The sequence below is a fragment of the Erpetoichthys calabaricus genome, chromosome 6 (assembly GCF_900747795.2).
Source record: "Erpetoichthys calabaricus chromosome 6, fErpCal1.3, whole genome shotgun sequence".
NCBI classification, from domain to species: Eukaryota; Metazoa; Chordata; class Cladistia; order Polypteriformes; family Polypteridae; genus Erpetoichthys; species Erpetoichthys calabaricus.
Genome location: NC_041399.2, coordinates 43,573,815 through 43,593,168, shown reverse-complemented (window position 1 = coordinate 43,593,168; position 19,354 = coordinate 43,573,815).

The following is a 19,354-nucleotide window of genomic DNA, read 5'->3' as shown; positions in this document are numbered from 1 at the left end:
AACAAAGCATTAGGTAGCAATGTTCCATGCTTTCCACCCTAAAAAATCCTTTAAATCCCCCCCAAGAAAACTGTTTAGTGAGTTTTATGTATTACAGCCTGCAAAACAAATTTTATTGTCAGTCTGACAAAATTTTAATTGAATCAAAACTTTCTCTTTTTCAATTAATGAGCATTTGTATCCACTTGATGTCCCCTTAAAATTATTGTTCTACATGCCAGGGTTAGATTAAGTCACTTCTATGGTTAGTTTGTGAAGTAACAACACCTTAAAAAAAACCGTAACTTTAGTGAATATATGGAGGAATCATAAAAGAGGAAACAGACTTGTTTTTTAATTTCAGTCAGTCATCGTCCAACCCGCTAAATTCTAACACAGGGTCACGGGGTTCTGCTGAAGCCAATCCCAGCCAACACAAGGCACAAGGCAGGAACAAACCCCGGGCAGGCGCCAACCCACTGCAGGGCACACACACACACACACACACACACACCAAGCACACACTAGGGACAATTTAGGATCGCCAATGCACGTAACCTGCATGTCTTTGGACTGTGGGAGGAAACCGGAGCACCCCGAGGAAACCCACTCAGACATGGGGAGAACATGCAAACTACCATAAACCATAAACTCTGGTTTATGCCCAGGCCCGTGAGCCATCTATGTGATTTTTTTTGTCTTTTTCCCCCCAGCTCTTTTATGTGTCTGTTTTTGGCGACACTGGCATCAAAGTTCAATGGCATGCTTTTGGAAACCCCACCTTTTTTAATCGGATATTGCAAGTGTGCATGCATACCTTGCACTGGCACTGGGTTCAAGGTTGATTCTTGTCTTGCCTTCCACCTCCACTGGGATAGGCTCGCTGAAGTCCTTAACCTGAAAAAACTGGGTTTCATGACATTGATGGATAGCTCTATTTAATTTAAGGCCTGAAAACTTTTTACACTTTTATTTTGGGTGACTTTCTGAATGCAGATGACTGCTTTTAGTAACTATGCCCTACTACTTTAACCATCCATTCTTTGTTGCATCCATTTATAATTCAATTTCATTCATCATAGGATTAGAAGAAGCAGAAGTGTAACCTAACAGCATCAACTGAAGGATGAAACCAACTCTGAACAAGGCATCACGCTATCACAGCGTACACAAACACAATTATTCATCTACATTTGGCCAAACTGTCCTTAATGGCTTTGAGATGAGTGAGGAAATGCGACTATCTGCTGAAATCTCACAAAGACACAGTGAGAATGTTGATGCTCCAAACTGTTTGTAGTAACAATGGCCCAGTACTTTGAACATCCATCCATCCATCCATCCATCCATCCATCCATCCATCCATCCATCCATCCATCCATCCATCCATCCATCCATCCATCCATCCATCCATCCACTGTCTCAAACTACCTTATCTTTCAAAGGGATCTGGGGAGTTGAGGTCTGTGAATGATAGCTTTAGGCCAGGAATCAATGACATTTTTGAACAAATTCACACATAATTATTTATGTGACTATTTTCACATCTCACTCATTATTTATGTCCACTCATGCAAGCAAATTTAAAGTTCCAAACATTTTTTTTAGATTTTGAAAGGAACCCATAGAAAGGAGCTCAAGCAGACAGGAGAAGAACATGCACATCACACCAAAAATGTGATCAGGTTTGGATTTGACCAGATTGATCCCTGGAGCTGCCACTCCACAAAGCAAACCATTGAGCCACCATTTTAAAAATGGCCTTTTTCACACCATTAAGAGTTCCACCCTCTTAGCCAGTTTGTTCAATCTTAAATATTTTTCATAAAAATCATTATGCTTGTGGTGTCCAAAGTTCAAATGCACACCTCGGTTGTTTGATTTACTCACTTACTCATGGGTAATCTGAAAACAAGACATTTTTGGTGGTTTCGGCAACTTGGTGTAAGTCAATCGAAAAGTAAAAAAAAAAAACTTTAAGATGAAAGTGTTTCTAGAGATTTCACTGACATCAACTAAGTTAATCTTTAAACCGTGTCACTTGCCTGCACCACGACACACAATAGAAATCTCTGTATATAATGGATCTCTTGTACAGAATTATTTTGCATCTCATCGATTTCCCATATGGCATTATCATCTCTACTCGAAAAAGGGTGGCCTTTATGTCTCAGCCAGGAGCTGGCATATCGCTGCGTTGAAGGACTGATACCCTGTGTGATCCTGGAACACTGTGCTGGTGACAGAAAGAGCAAATCAATGAGGTGAGAGCAAGTATGTTCACGCTCTTTGAGTGCAAACTGGCCTCAGATTATTGAATCAATACAGTAGGGTGCAGAGTTGAATTTTACAAGCTAACGATATCACTGAGTTCAAAGATAACAATGGCTGGGGTTCTGAAGGCACCTTTACTGAAGAACAGCACGTCAAATACAAAGGCTATGCCGTTAGAGATTAGTCAAATGTGTGTACAGTTTTTCATGGGATCAGATTTTCATCTCAAGTACTGGTGCTTTGTGAGAAAAACAAGTGTTCTTATTTGAATACTCAATTAAATTTACTTTATTCTTGTATGGCACTTTTTGCTGAGTACAGGCTCAGAGTTTACACAAATTGACAGTTATAAATTAAAGACAGTAAAGCAGTAAACCTTACAATAGATGCACACATAAACACACATGACACAGATCAGCAAAATTAAACTCATGAAAAATGTTTTAGTTGTTTCATTTGCATTCGGGACGCAATCAAAAATATATAATGAGAATGTTTCCATCATGTCACATTTAAGTACAAAAATTAAAAAGAAATGTAATTAAAATGTAACAAATAATACAATTTATTGAAACATTCAATATTGTTCTAAATTAATTTAACATAAAACTTTTTAGTCAATGTAATATTTTTAAACATATATGTAAAGAAAACAACCATATATATTCAATGACTTGAATGTAACGTCTCCAGTTTTTGTAACCTCCCAGCTTTTTTGATCCAAAACTTCATTTGGTGGGCCGTTGTGTGTCCACTTTTTCTGGTGTGTCCCTATGAACCACCCAGCAGCAGTCTGCCATCAGACTAACATCGCCATGTCCCTGGCATCGTCTACCCAGGTCCTTGATAACCTGATGAAATGTTTTACCCTGCTGCTCCCTCACCACTTGAAGGTTTGCAGGGGAAACAATCCAAATGCAAATCCAAAAAATTTACTTTGAGACTATTGTTGCAACTGAATTCCTTAAACTTAACTTATAATTTTTTCACAATTTCTTTAGAATTTAGATTGCTATTATTATCTAAAAACATTTGGAGCTTTATTGCAACCTAAAAACTTAGAAATGATTTCTTTGAATGCCACTCAAGCCACTCATTCCTGGTCATTTATCGCACCATCAAATTCTGCATCAGAAATCAGTTTTCTAATATCAGTTCCCTCAAGAATGCATTATTTTGCCGCAGACAAACCTAGACAAATATATAAAACAAACTGCTTCATTAAAGAGAAGTTGGGAACATGCGCTGATAGCACGTTGCCGCACCCACCACACAACGAATCACCTGGATTGGGACCCTAGTGCAGTGGGTGACACCTCAGCACCACACTTGGAACAGTTTGAAGTTTTTTACAGTGGCTGGAGTGCCAATCCTGCCACAAACCACCAAATGTTTCCTGCAAGTTGGAGGGCCTACATGCAGGTTAACATCGTACCCAAGACCAAGCAATTGCAGGTTAAGGGCCTTGCTCAAGGGCCTAGTGGAGTAGAGTCTCTTCTGGCATTTACAAGATTCGAACCAGTAACCTTTCACTTCTTGGCACAGATCTTTAGCCTCAGAGCCACCGCTCATCCTGCATTAAAGCAATCCTAATATTAAGGGGCAGTAGCAACACTTTACCTGAATCCACCAAGGAATATTTGGTGATGTTTTAGGCACAAAGTTTTAGCTTTTTCTTCTAGATGGCAATTCCTTCTGAACTGAATGTAAATTATTGACTCTGCTGTCCCACTCAGTGAGAAAATGTGGAAATTGCATATGCTCTGACTACTGACCCAATAATATGCACAGAATTTTCAGTTCTCCATGTATGAGTCAATGTTTCTGCAGGTTTCTTTCAAATGCAGAGAATCAGCAATAGATACAATGCGTATTTAATTACCACTATGAAGAAGACCTCTTTTTGAGTCTAAAAATAGTCCTCATTCTTCTGCATTGTTATCTCTGCCAAGTTTATGAATTAGGCCACTTATGTCAGTGCAGTAAACCAAGGATCCATCTTTCTTGAAATATTCTGCAAACTCTTCTTCTCTGTTTCAGTACCAAGAGAAAGTCATGTTTGGATGTAGTTAAGGTTTTATCTCTAATGGCCTCACATTCTGCTATGTGCTGCTAGGACTCACTTCCAGCTGTATTCTGATCTTATTATTGAATTAAGTAAAGGTTTTGCTTTAAACAGATTTTAATATTGGAAAAAATTAAATACAAACAAAACATTAATACAAAATAATTCATATTTAATTGTTTATACTGTGAAAACAATAAAAACATATCATTGATAGCTAAAAAATGTGTTTTGTGAAAAAAAAGAAGAAAAATTGTTTTCATTTAACTCAGTGCCCAAAAATATATAAAAATCACATGAAATAATCAAAACAATTTTTTCAATGTGTACCTTTAATACTGTTTACACGTGAGAAAATAATTACATAACATGCTAAAAGCATTCAAAGTCCATTCAGGTGGCAGAAGGCCTATCCTGGTTCACTAGGCACAAAGCTGGCAACGGTCCAGAGAAGGTGCCAGTCTGTCACAGGGCCCACTCATGAAAACACCCATATTCATTGGGACAGTTTTCAATCACTGATTAACTCAACATGTATGTCTTTTAAGATTTGGGAGGAAACCTGTTCTAATATCCATCCATCCATCCATCCATCCATCCTCTTCTGCTTATCCGAGGTCGGGTCGCGGGGGCAGCAGCTTGAGCAGAGATGCCCAGACTTCCATCTCCCCGGCCACTTCTTCTAGCATTTCCGGGAGAATCCCGAGGCGTTCCCTGGCCAGCCGGGAGACATAGTCCCTCCAGCGTGTCCTGGGTCTTCCCAAGGCGTTCCCAGGCCAGCCGGGAGACATAGTCCCTCCAGCGTGTCCTGGGTTTTCCCCGGGGCCTCCTCCCAGTTAGACGTGCCCAGAACACCTCACCAGGGAGGCGTCCAGCAGGCATCCTACTCATATGCCCGAGCCACCTCATCTGACTCCTCTCAATGCGGAGGAGCAGCGGCTCTACTCTGAGACCCTCCCGGATGACTGAGCTTCTCACCCTATCTTTAAGGGAGAGCCCAGACACCCTGCGGAGGAAACTCACTTCAGCCGCTTGTAATCGCGATCTCGTTCTTTTGGTCACCACCCATAACTCATGACCATAGGTGAGGGTAGGAACATAGATCGACTGGTAAATTGAGAGCTTTGCCTTACGGCTCAGCTCCTTTTTCACCATGACAGACCAATGCAGAACCCGCACTGTTTTAATATAAATGTGTTTTTACATATGAATAGAGATATAACCAGCTGAAAACCAATTACTGGGGAAATATGATAAATTCAAGTTGAAATCAACAATGGTACAAATTAAAATAAAATTAGAAAGAAATAAGTTCTACCTCTACCACATACCACTCCAGGTAAGCCTGAGAAAATAAGTTTAATGCATTGTGGTATAGGATAGCTGAGTATACGTTTATGGGACATTGGGGCATCTTCTGAAGCAGAGAGGACATGTTCTGCTTTGCAGGTTACATTTAAATAGAAGGCATGGAAATGTATTAGGGAGACATGAGTGGGTTAGTGGAGGATTGTTTAAATTAGGGAATGGTGGGGCAGGGAATTTACGACAGGCTAGGTTTATAACTTCAAAAAAAAAAAAAAACAGTGGTATAAATACAAATGTACAAGCTAACTTTGACATTTATGTGACAAAATGAGTGATGCATTAAATTGCTTGTCTTAATCCCTGGAGTATCAAGAATAAAACAATGAGTTCAGGTAATATTTACAGTAGCTGTATAATAATTATGATATACTATTCTAGCAATATCAGGAACTAACTTGGCTAAATTTGAGGAATGGGTTAACATAACATAAACAGGTACACGTTATTAGGAAATACAGGCAAAATTGAAAATATGAGAGAATAGCCATTTATAGGGGGAGTGTTTGCACCATGCCCCATCCTAATGGGGGAGCCCCACTAACATGATAAAAAATGTCTATTTTACAATATTCTTTGTAAAACGTTTCACATAAATAATAAATATTACATAATCCCATTTTGACATTTAAAAAGAGCACATGTTGGCTGCGTTAACACATCACCTCGTCACGAGGCCATTCCCCCATGTGCCATCCCGGTAGAAAATGGATAACAACATGTCAAGCACAATAAATAATCAGATGACGTTCTCTTTTACACCCTCTTTGTTTCTGCTCACACACTTATTTGCTTCAAGCCAACTGACAACTTCATTTAGTCAAAGCTGCAATGACAAAGTGCACAAAGAAGAGCAAAGTGACAAGACAACAACATTTCTTTCTATAGCACATTTTCATACACAAGATGTAGTTACAAGAAAAGAAAAACATTAAATTAGTGAAGAATTATAATGAATAAGTAACAAAAACAAATCAATATGGACTCATGTAACCTAGAAATATAATTAGTAGAAAAGTGTAGACCTTATACTGTATATAATGTGGAACTGTATGTCTCTAAAGATGAATATAATGATAGGCCCAGATGGAGGACAGAAAAATAGAGCTATGTAAATTTAATTAATCATTATTATTAGGGTATACTCACACCAGCCAGGCCAGAATGGCAAATTATCCCAACACACAAACACAGTTTTTTGAGATATTACAGGAAACCACAGCACCCTGAGAAATATCATGTGAATGCACAGAGAATGTGCAGACTCCTCACAGAGAGTAACCATTCCTGAAATTGAACCCTGGTTCCTCTAGCTGTGAAGCAGCAAAGTTGACCACTGTTCAGATGCAAAATTAAAACTTTATGACAACAAAAATGTGGAATTATTTTTGTCCTGTGGCATACTTTAGATGATAATAAGGTGCATCTTTTACGTTTTTGCAAGCCTCTTGCAAGAGCTTGTTGCTGGGGGCCCTGTGAAAAATATCTTAGAGACAGATATTTTGCTCCCAGGACCTCTTTTACAATTCTGAAACAAACTGTTTAAAGCTGTTCTTTCTTAAATATGAGCCACATATACTTGACTGTCACAAACCACATCAAAAACAGAGGTTTGCTTCTTGAGTTCTTATCTCCAAAGTTACCAATAATGGAAAAACTTCATAAAAACATAGTGTGATATCATATCTTAAGACAAAGACTATTTATGCTGTTCTGAAGTGTGACAGAGACACACACACACATATACACACTTTGTTTAGTGAGGCTTTATCAACCTTTCAGAGGCTGTGGATCCCCTGTGATGAATTCACTTCTCTATCCTGAAGCTGTGAACAGGATTCCACCACTATGCCTAAAAATATGCAAAAGTCATAGATGTGTAGTGTAATAAACCACAGCAGCAAAGTGTCATTTAGATATCTAATTATATTTATTAGTGCTACATTTTTATTACAATAGACAAGTTAGGACTGAGGAATTAAAAATTACAGAGGTTAACAATAGATTATGATAAATAATGTGAATGAAGTTCTTACATTTAATTACTTCCACTTCAATCTGAAAACTTCTCTTTTTGTGGTCAGCTGAAAGTTAATAAAGCACAGATGAGAATTCATTTCTTTTAAATGTTACTATTGGTTTTAATTCAACTGTGTTTCAGTCATTTACAAATATTTACACTGACAGTCTGATGAGTTCTGCTGTATTAAGAATTTTGAAGTTTGAAAAGAGGAAAACTCAATATCTTATAAAATACATACTCACTGAGCAAATTATTAATGACAGTGCAATAAAACTGGGAAGGGCCTCCTTTGCTCTCAAATTCTTCATGACATGGATTACACAAGATGTCTGAAATATTCCTTTGAGATACTGGCCCCTGCTGACATGGTTGTATCACCTAACCTCTGTAGATTTGTCAGTTGCATGTTCATGCTATGACTCTCCCGTTCTACCACATCCCAAAAGTGTTCTATTGAATTCATATCTCGTGACTGAAGTCCACTGGAGAACGCTGAACTCATTGTCATGTGCATGAAGCCAGTTTGAGATGACTTTTGCTTTGTGACAAGAGCCATTAGCATCTTGAAAGTAGCCATTAGAAGATAAGTACATCTGGCACTATCAGAATTACTAGATGCTATAAAGTCACTTCAAGGCGGGAAAGCAGCAGGCCCTGATGGCTACCCTGCAGAATTTTATAAGAAATTCTCCGCTCAGCTAGCTCCCCTCCTATTAGCTACATTTACAGAAACTAGAGACAATCAAATTCTACCTCAAACTTTTTGCCAAGCATTAATCATCGTCTTTCCTAAACAAAATAAGGACTTATTACAATGTGCATCATACAGACCAATTTCACTTCTGAATAATGATGTTAAGATACTCTCAAAAATCATAGGTAGAAGGATGGAGAAAGTGCTGCCTTCGGCAATATCACAAGATCAAACTGGATTTATCAAGGGTCGACACTTATCTTCCAATCTTCGACGCCTGTTTAATTTAATATACTCACCAGCAAAGTCAAACACCCCAGAAATATTATTATCATTGGATGCAGAAAAAGCATTTGACATGATTGAATGGAAATACCTTTTCACTACATTAGAGAAATTTGGGTTTGGCCCAAACATTTGAGCATGGATCAAACTACTGTATACCAATCCAGAAGCTTCAGTTTGTATTAACAACATTTGTTCAGACTACTTTATACTAGAACGTGGTACCTGAAAAGGGTGCCCCTTGTCACCACTGCTATTTGCAATCACCACTGAAACACTGGCGGTTCACTGTCGAAATGCTTATCAGATAAAGGGGATAATCAGAGAAGGACTGGAACAGAAAATGTCTCTATATGCAGATGATATGGTACTGTATATATCAGACCCAGAAAATTATGTGCCTGCAGTCTTAACAGCACTTACAGAATTCAAAAGCTATCTGGTCTCAGAATTAATCTGAATAAAAGTGTACTCTTTCTAGTGAATACTCAAGCATATAATATTAGATTGGACACCCAACCTTTTATCACTGCAGATCAGTTTAAATACCTAGGGGTAAATATCACAAGTAAACACAAAGCCCTTTATCAACAAAATTTCGCCATTTGTATGAAAAAAATTAAGCAAGACTTGCACAGATGGTCAACCCTTCATCTTACTCTAGCTGGAAGAATTAACATGGCTAAGATGAATATTCTTCCTAAGCTTCTTTTTTATTTCAAAATATTCCAATATACATCAATAAATCATTGTTTAAGCAATTAGATTCAACAATAACCTCATTTATTTGGAACTCGAAACATCCACGTATCCAAAGAACGACCCTACAAAGACCTCAGACAGAAGGTGGCATGGCTCTACCCAACTTTCAGTTTTATTACTGGGCAGCAAACATACAAGCTATAAAAACCTGGACACAAATTGATGAACATACACAGGCTTGGTCCGCAATAGAAGTAAAATCCTTCAGTAATTCTTTATATTACCTGCTTTGTGCCCTAATAAATGCAAGTTATCGCCAATATACTAATAACCCAATTTTGCTTCACTCACTCAGAACATGGAACCAATGCAGAAAACATTTTAAGATAGAGAATCTTTTATCTGTGGCACCCCTGCAAGAGAACCACCTCTTTCAACCCTCGCAAACATATGCAGTTTTTAATATCTGGAAAAGATTTGGGATTAAATTGCTTAGAGATCTTTATATAGACAACATCTTTGCATCCTATGAACAATTACATTCCAAATTTAACTTTCCAGCTACACATTTCTTTCACTATCTTCAAATTAGAAACTTTGTTAAACAGAACCTGCCTGATTTTCCTCATCCTGCACCCTCCTCCATGCTGGAAAAAATATTGCTCAATTTCGAGGACTTAGACACCATCTCTACAACATATAAAATTATTTTACCGTCCCTCCCTTTCAAAGATCCAAAAGGACAATGGGAAAAAGATCTCTTAATCAATATATCAGAAAAGGAGTGGAAAGTAGCAATACAGAGAATTCACTCAACCTCCATATGCGCAAAGCATACAATTATTCAATTCAAAATTATATATCGAGCACATCTGTCTCACTTAAAACTGTCCAAAATGTTTCCAGGGCAAGATCCAACCTGCGAACGCTGCAATCAAGTCCCAGCCTCACTGGGTCCCATGTTTTGGGCCTGCACCAAATTAATATCATTTTGGACCAAAATTTTTAAGTGCCTCTCAGACAGCCTTGGTGTCATAATCCCTCCTAATCCACAAACAGCTGTGTTTGGTGTTCTTCCAGATGGGTTAAAAGTGGAGAAGGACAAACAAACTGCGATTACATTCACTACTCTATTGGCACACAGACTTATTTTGCTAAACTGGAAGAATCCTAATTCTCCTCTTTTAAGTCAGTGGGAAACCAATGTTTTATACTATTTGAAATTGGAAAAAATCAAATTCTCATTTAGAGGATCTGTGCAGAACTTTTTCAAAACCTGGCAGGATCTAATCAATAATATTTTAGAATAAGCTCTTAAAGCCCCAAGGAAGGAATTCTCTCTGCATTTTTTTTCTCTTCTCTATTCATCTCTATTGCCCTATTAAACTAATCAATTTAGGCATGTTTACAAGCTTTAAGGTTTACCCCACTGGCCATGCTCTCTTTCTCAGGGGTGGGGGTCGATCTGTTTTCAATCCTATTTTTTGTAAAAACTGATCTACAGTATTTGTATGGAATGATTAAAATTAATAAAATGTAAAAAAAAAAAAAGATAAGTACATTGTGGCCATGAAGGATGCCTATGGTCAGATTGGTATTAATGGGCATACAATTACACCACCATCACCAGCCTGGACTGTTGACACAAGGCAGGTTCTATACATAGATTCATGCTGCTGGTGCCAAATTCTGACCCTATCACTTGTCTGCCTCAAACCAAGCTACATTTTCCAGTATTTATTTGTTCCGTCTGGTGACCCTGTGTTCATTGCAGCCTCAGCTTTCAGTTTCTGGCTGAAAGAAGTGGAACACTACCTGGTTTTCCACTGTTGGAGTTCATCACTTCAAGGTCTGACACATTGTGCATTCTGAGATGTTTTTCTGCTTACCACAGTTGTGCAGAATGGATATCTGAGTTACTGTAGTCGTTCTGTCAGCTCAAACAAATCAGGACATTCTCCTCAAACCTCTCACATGAACAAAGCATTTTTATCAGCAGAACTGACACTTGCTAGAAGTTTTTTGTTTGAGTTAACTCTAGAAACAGTTTTGCATGAAAATCCCAGGAGATCTGCAGTTATAGAAATACACAGACCAGCCCATCTAGCACCACCAATCATGCCAGGGTCAAAATCACTGAGATCATATTTTTTCCCCATTCTGATGTTTGATGTGAACATTAACTGGAGCTCCTGACATATCTACATGATTTTATGCATTGTGTGGTTCCCACATGATTGGCCACTTAGATGACTGTATGGATAAACAGAAGTACAGGTGTTCCTAATAATCTGTCCACAGAGTGTATATCAAAAAAATAAAAGATTTGTAAATCAGAGTGAACAACACATTAAAATGTATTAGTTTGTGTGAAAGGCACAAAATATTTGGAAAATTAAACAAAAGTATCGCAAAAACATAAGAATACTGAATCAGAGATGCTTTGACTTTTTCAGCTAAAAGAGCTCAGAATCTGGGCCTAAGCCTGAAAGTCTTGTCAAACAGTAGAAGTGCAATATATTCTGGGAAAGCTAAAAGACAAAGCAGGATTTCTAGTTTTGACATAGGTACAAAGTGAAGGAGGACTTAAGAACGGAGTGTAAAGCCAGTCTGTTTGCATCTTTAAGCAGCTTTTGATTCCCATGAAATTAACCTTGAACTGGTAGGATAATGATTTAGCAACATTTCTGTGTTTTGAAAAACTGTTTCTTGTGCTGGCAGAAAGAAAGCCAGAGTGACAAGTGAGGTGAGAGTTTCGCTGCCTTTTATCAGACTTTCAGAGTTCTCTCAGATTCAATTGCTGTTTGTTGCAAAAATTAAGACTTGTCTCAGTTCAGTTGCTGTCTCTTTTGACACTTTCGTAAAGATCTCAGCTCAGTTACTGCCTACAAAAAATGAGAGCATGTATAGAGGCTTTCTCTAACTGAAAGTGGACCATTTTTGTGGAGCTATATATCTGTTTACCTGCTTGTAAAATTGATTCCCCTCCAGAAAGAAATATTTTTCATTTCAATTAAGGATATATAATTAGGCTTGGTTATATGAAAATTGCATGAACCAATCCAAGTTGTGTAATTTTTTGTTTTGCTTGTTTTTGCTGATATTGGTTGTGAAATATAACTTTTAACTGAAAGGTCACAGCAAGTCTCTGTCTTATTGATTACTTGTGAGCCAAGAAGATAGATTGGGCATTCCTTGTCTATGTGGTGCCATAAGGGCACTTGAGGGACACTCTTTTGGAACCCACAATTTTTGGTAAATTGGGTTGAAGTAAAGGTTTGGAAGTAAAGACAGCCACAAGTCAACAAGCAGCCTGCCATTAGAGGTCCCTAGGGTTGAATATGTGGAGACAATATGGGCTATGAGATAGCAAATATTTTATATCTAACAGTTGTATCAGTGATTTTGATATTTCTTCCTATCTGAAGAAATACGAATCAAGAAAAATTAGTTGGTACCTTTCATCTTGGGTAAATGTCACTGGTGATCCGGTAACACAATAAAACAGGTGCTTTACACACCAAATGTATGACCTGACATGATTAAATAAGGTGCCTTCCATGCAGTCACAAAACAAGCTTTCATTTTTTCTTTTTGTAAACCCCCACACCCCAACACAAAAGTTCAATATTTAAGTCAAAGTTATTTCTTCACAATCATGGTATACATTCATTTGCCACATGAAACTGTGTTCTGAAGTGAAGCATTTTGCACTTTAAAATGGAAGTGAAGGTAATGGAGTAAAAATCTAAAAACATTCAGCCTTAAAACTTACATAATAATGTTATAAAGTATTGTTCTGCATCTTTAGACTGCACATATATTGCAAACAGTGTATCCATGTCATTTTACAAAGGAAAAAAGTAAAACATTTTTGTCAGATTCAACTATTTTAATAAGCCAGCTGGTGAAGACTAGCAACGACCCAAAGAAGGACATGCCCTGGTGGGATGCTAGAGATTCAGGACCTACAGGCCACTTGGTGATGGCAGTTTGGACCGTAGGAAACCCAGCCTGTTTAAGTCATGTAGCCCAGACATCAAGAATAAAGGTAAATAACCAAAATGCATTACAGGCGATTCATCTTCAGCCACGGAAAGGGACAAATGTCTACTCTATTATGGGAGAAATCTTTGTATAGAAACACTGATATGTGCCTTACTGAAGAGAAAGGGGCTTAGTGAAATAAAATTAATTTCTCTTTCAGCAAAATTTATGCCATTGACACAAAAGGAAGGGCATTTAATTCTGGTGTGGAAGCATTTACATGCAATAATTCTACATGCATCTGCAGATCATTTTGCATTTAAATAATAAAAAAACACTTGAGCACATTTTTTTGATCCTCCAGACGTGTTCTGGTAGTACAATCCATGCTTTTCTTCTTCTCACCTTCCCTACTCTATACTCAGAATAGACCTCATCCACGACAGATTGACCTCAATAATTTACTCATTGGTTTCAGCCTACATGAGCGTAAAAGGGGTTTTGGTTTCAAAAGTTTAAAGCCCCAAAATATCTTAGATGCCTCTTAAGGGAGAGAAACCGTGAGAAAACTCTGGCTTACAGAGATGGATTTCATTAAAGGAATCTTTATAAATGAGAGTATTTATTCAAAAAAAAAAAAAACCTCAAAAAGAATTAAAAGGAGCAATCAAAAAGGCAATCCTAGCAAACAAATCCCAATATGCAATTCAAGGACAAAATCCAATAAACAGAGCAAAAACAAGATGAAAAATCACTAAACTGAATACAAAAAACCAATATTTCAGTATTTCTGATACTGTATTTCTGGCCGATATACAGTCGCCCCTCTAGTTTTGCGAATTTGACAATCACAATTTCAGTTATTTGCGAGTTGGCCGTTAACAATTAAATGGGAATATTTTTGGAGCTGGCTGAAAAATTGTAGAAACTCACAGATTATATTTAAGCCAAAAATGTTTAAATATCACTGAAAATGATTTGTACCACATAAAATCGTATAATGGTGGTGTTATTTAATATGTGTTAATGTAAGTATATACTAAATCGTTAATATTAAAAGTTTTTTTTAGTAAAAAAAGAATGGTTGCATCTATGCCAGCCACATTCCCTTTTTTTTTTTTGTTCTTTACTTCACCTTATACATTTCTTGTATTAGGAATTTTTTAGTTTTCGCATACCCCTTGGGGTCAGAGCGCAGGGTCAGCCATTGTACATTGGAGCAATTACAGGTTAAGGGCCTTGCACAAGGGCCCAGCAGAGCAGTGGCCTTTTTGGCAGTGACGGGGAATCGAACCGGCAACCTTCGGGATACCAGTGCAGCTCCTTAGCCTCAGAGCCACCACTCCACCCTTTGGTTGCTCTCTTAGTTATTCAGCAGATCCATTTCCTCCCAGCTATTTTGCACTCCACTCTCTCTCCTCAACTAGAAATCCACATAGAGCTCTAACAATCCTTCTCGACTCTCGTCTTTCTCAAGCTCACACTAACTCACTCAACGTCTTGATTTCCTCTCCCCTGACTTCTTTTTCTCCTTTCTTTCATGCCCCTCTCCTTTTTATCTGTGCTGCCAATACTAGCTGACACTGTACACTCGCATCACCACTAAACAGGAATCAGCTCATTAAGAAGAGTGAACATTGGTGCCAGTACCAATTAGCGTACCAAAAAAAAAAAAACTAAACTAAAAGAAATTAACTAATTAATTAATTAAACCAGAAATATATCCCACTGTGACATGCCCCATCACAGTTAGGTGGGCCCATGTATTTCACATTTGCTGGGTTTCATCCACCCCTAACCCTCACAAATATGAAGGGGTGACCTGTACAAAGCTAGAGGGAGGACCCAGCAACTATAACATCAGGGTGGAAGTGACCACCCACAAAACACAAGGGATGACCACATATTTAAACACATAATACATAATAAACAAAAAAAAAAGAGAGACATGAGTGTCAGTAGGCTTTGCGCCTTAGGAACCAAGTTACCCAAAATATTCTATGTCATTTCAACAATTATTTACCGCTCTGATGCTGATCTTTCTGATCATAAAATATGTCATTACAATAGTAATCGATGAGAAGAATTCATAATTAATTGCAGAATTACGGTATTTGAGAGTTCCTCTAGAATGCCTCTTTCTCTTGCACAATTTGGCTCAAAAACTAATCAGCACATTGTCAACTCATAACAGGCTTAAGTGTCAAGTTTGGTATTTTTCAATCCAGCCATTTTAACTCTAGACCATCCTCAAGAAACTGTGACATATAGGCACACTCTCACATAGAGAGATGCACACCTATCATCAAGATATCAATGCTTTTGGTATCAGGGGACCCTAAAATGTTGAGAGCCGTCAAAAAACTGGAGACTGAAATTTTTGATGAATCTAAAGCCCCCACCCCCACTCCAATCAACCACAATATTAAGAATAATAATTCAAGAATGATAAAAACATAAAATAAACATAAGTCAGGGAATAATCCCTAGCTGTAACATAACACAGACTGTCCTTGAGGAGCACTGCCATACTGTGACAGAGCTCCACACTGCCATCCACCAAACTGGGGGACTCCTGATATGTTCCACACTGCCCTACATAATTTAATCTAACTCCTCATTGTAAAGCTTAATGTTCACCTGGTAGGCTGCCTCTCATCCATGATTTGAATCACTACTTGTATGCCATTCATATTTCATACTGCATGTAGTGTGTTTTCGCTAATAAATGAAAAAGAAACCTTATTTGAAATACCAGGCACTAAAATGCAGAGGAGCCAGTTAAGGTCACAGTGGCCTGGTAGTCTTTAAAATGGGAAGGGAGAGGAGCAGCAGATGTAACAGAAACTACAAGAAGACCAAAGTGCAGAACAAATGATGGGAGAAATTATGACAAGAAACCAATATGAGGTCCTTACTGTATGGTGGTGTAATAATAAAGTTATTTAAAGAGAATTTGTGTTTAAAATAGAGACTTAAGAGAGCTTATAGAGAAGTCAGAGATAGAAGAGCAAAGGTTTACCACAATAATTAATTTCCTTTAGTTTTTTACATTATATGTAAAACAAAAAATTAATGTTGGGCTTCACTTTATGTTTTGTTGCAGGCTTCATTATCATGGTTTACACATATAAATACACCTGTGTCTGTGTGTGATGGTGTGAAAAAGAAAGTGGAAATATTAATGACAAACATATCCGACTGATTCCGGTTTGCCATACCTGTCAACTGCAGCACTACATTTTTTTCATTGCCTTGTGGTAACTGTGGTTTATGTCAATGTGTGGGCATGTAGTTAGACACAACCAATCAGAAATAAGAAAGTGGTATGAGTTGGAGTCCTCCAGCCAATCAAATGTTTTTTTGTATTGCAGCACAATGCTGTGCAGGGCTGGAGACAAGACTGTGTGTTTCCTCTGTTCAACCAGTCTAACATAATATGAATGTTTACATTATAATTTAGAAGGAAGTTTGCATTTATACATTTTTCCATAGAAAGAAATATGTTTACATATTATAACAGATATTTTGATACCATACCTAACAGATTTGATAATGACACAGAAATTAGAACCTAGTAGCAAAAAGGTATGAATAAGAAAAACATAAGCAGTGTATTTTACATTATTATATGCCCAGTTGTACTCTGAACTCTCTTTTTTTCCTTTATAGGATGGTGTGGAGCAGGGCAGGAACCGACCATGGACAAAGTAACATAATGTGGCATTCTCTAACCAAATCAGTCTGGTTCACAGCCCAAGGCACTGGAGACTATCCTATCCACTTTGGACACAAAGCAGGAACCATCTGTGGATGAGGTGCCAGTCTATAACAGGGTACATAGCATGGGTCAGTTTGGAATTACCAGTTAATCTAATTGTTAGAGATGTAGGACAAAAGCCTGAGTACCTAAAGAAAAGCTAAGGCAGAAGCTGCAAATGTAACACAGACCTCAAATGAGTATGACTTTTAAAGCCCACATACTAAATCCATGAGGCAGCAGTGCTAATCAGTGGGCCATCATGTAACCCACAACTTGTATTAGACTAAATAAAATCTAATAAAAGGGGCAATGATGCCTCACAGCTCCAAAGTTTTGAGTTTGTGTACTTACCAGAGTATTTTCTGCATATAATTTTCATGTTGTTTATTTGTACAATTTTGTGGCATCTTCAGACACTACAAACCGGTAGAGGCGATTTTAGTTGACATCATCTGGTCATGTGCCTGAGGTCAGCCTGTCATGCAATGACATGGTGCCATGTCTAGGGTTGGTTGCTGCTTTGTGCCCAATCACATTGCTATAGAACCCTGTCTCCAAACCCTGAATTGGCCAAAGCCGCGGTGCTGAAAGGAACCAGATGGATGATTTATATAGCATAATATTCTCCAAACCAATTACTTCAGTTTAGGTTCAAGGATGAGATAGCATCAAGTCCAAGGCAGCGATCAACCTAACCAGTCTGTCACATTATATAAAATAACATTCTTAAACCTACTTAATTTCAATTCAGATACGCATTTGGTAGAGAACCTAACCTGGCAGCATCGGTCTAAGTCAGGAACCAACTCAGGACCGGAGATCGCTCTACAATGCCCATAAAAAGCATTCAGCCCCTTGAAAGTTTTCATCTATTATTGTGATACAACATTTAATCAGAGTGGATTTGATTTTTGTGACACTGATCAATAGAAAAAGGCCCTTTAATGTCAAAATGAAAACATATCTCTGCAAAATGCTCTAAATGAATTACTAGAATAAAACACAAAATAATTGAACCCATAAGTATTCACCCTCTACCAGTCAATATTTAGTAGATGTATCTTTGTCAGCCATGACAGCCTTGAGTCTGTTTCCACAGGTCTTTCTCTTTGTCAGCTTTGCACATCTGGACATTGACATTTTTCCATATTCATGTTTGCAAAACTGCTCAACTCTGTCAGGTTGCATGGGGATTGTGAGTAAACATCCTTTATCAAGTCCATCCACAAATTCTCAATTGGATTGAGATCTAGTCTCTGACCCTGTCACTCCAGGACATAAACATTGTTGTTTTATAGCCATTCCTGTGAAGTTTTGTCTTTATGCCTGGGGTCGTTATCTTAGTGAAAAACAAATCTCCCAAGCCGCAGGTTTCTTGTAGACTCCATTTATTTTTCCACTTGGATTTCCCTGAATTTTCTGCATTCATTTTACCCTTTACCCTCACAAGCCTTTCAGGTCTTCCCAAAGAGAAGAATCCCCCAGAGTATGATGCTGTCACCACCATGCTTCAATGTGGTAATGCTCTGTCTTTGATAATGTGTAGCATTTGGCTTCAAACCAAACATAGCATTTAGTCTGATGGTCCAAATTCTCAATTTTGGTATCATCAGACCATGGAACCTTCATCCAGCTGACTTCCAGGTCTCCCATGTGCCTCATAACAAATTATAGCTTAAATGTCATGTGGTTTTATTTTTTCACAGTTGCACAGTGGATTTCTTTTGCCACTCTACTATAAAGCTGCACATAGAGAACCATCTGGGCAACAGTTGTTGTCTGTGCAGTCTCTAAAATCTGAATCCTGTAGCTTACAACTGCTTTAGAGTTCTCATAGGTCTCTTGGTGGTCTCCTTCATTAGTCTTCTTATTGTATGGCTATCAGTTTTAGTGGATGTTCCAAGCAGATTTATAGTTCAGCCATACTCTTTCCAGTCCTTAGTGATTGATTCAACTGCACTCCAAGGGATATTCTGTGAACTGGATATTTTCTAATGGTGTGACTTCTAAAACCAATTGGCTGCACCAGTAATGTCATGTTAAAGGAGTGGAATACTTGTGTATTCATTTATATTGCTTTTGTATTTGGAATTAATTAGGCTACATTGCAGAGGTCTGTTTTCACTTTAAAGCTCCTTTTTCTGTTGATCAACGTCAAAAAAGCCAAATTAAGTCCACTCTGATTCAATGTTGTGTAGCAATAAAATATTACAGCTG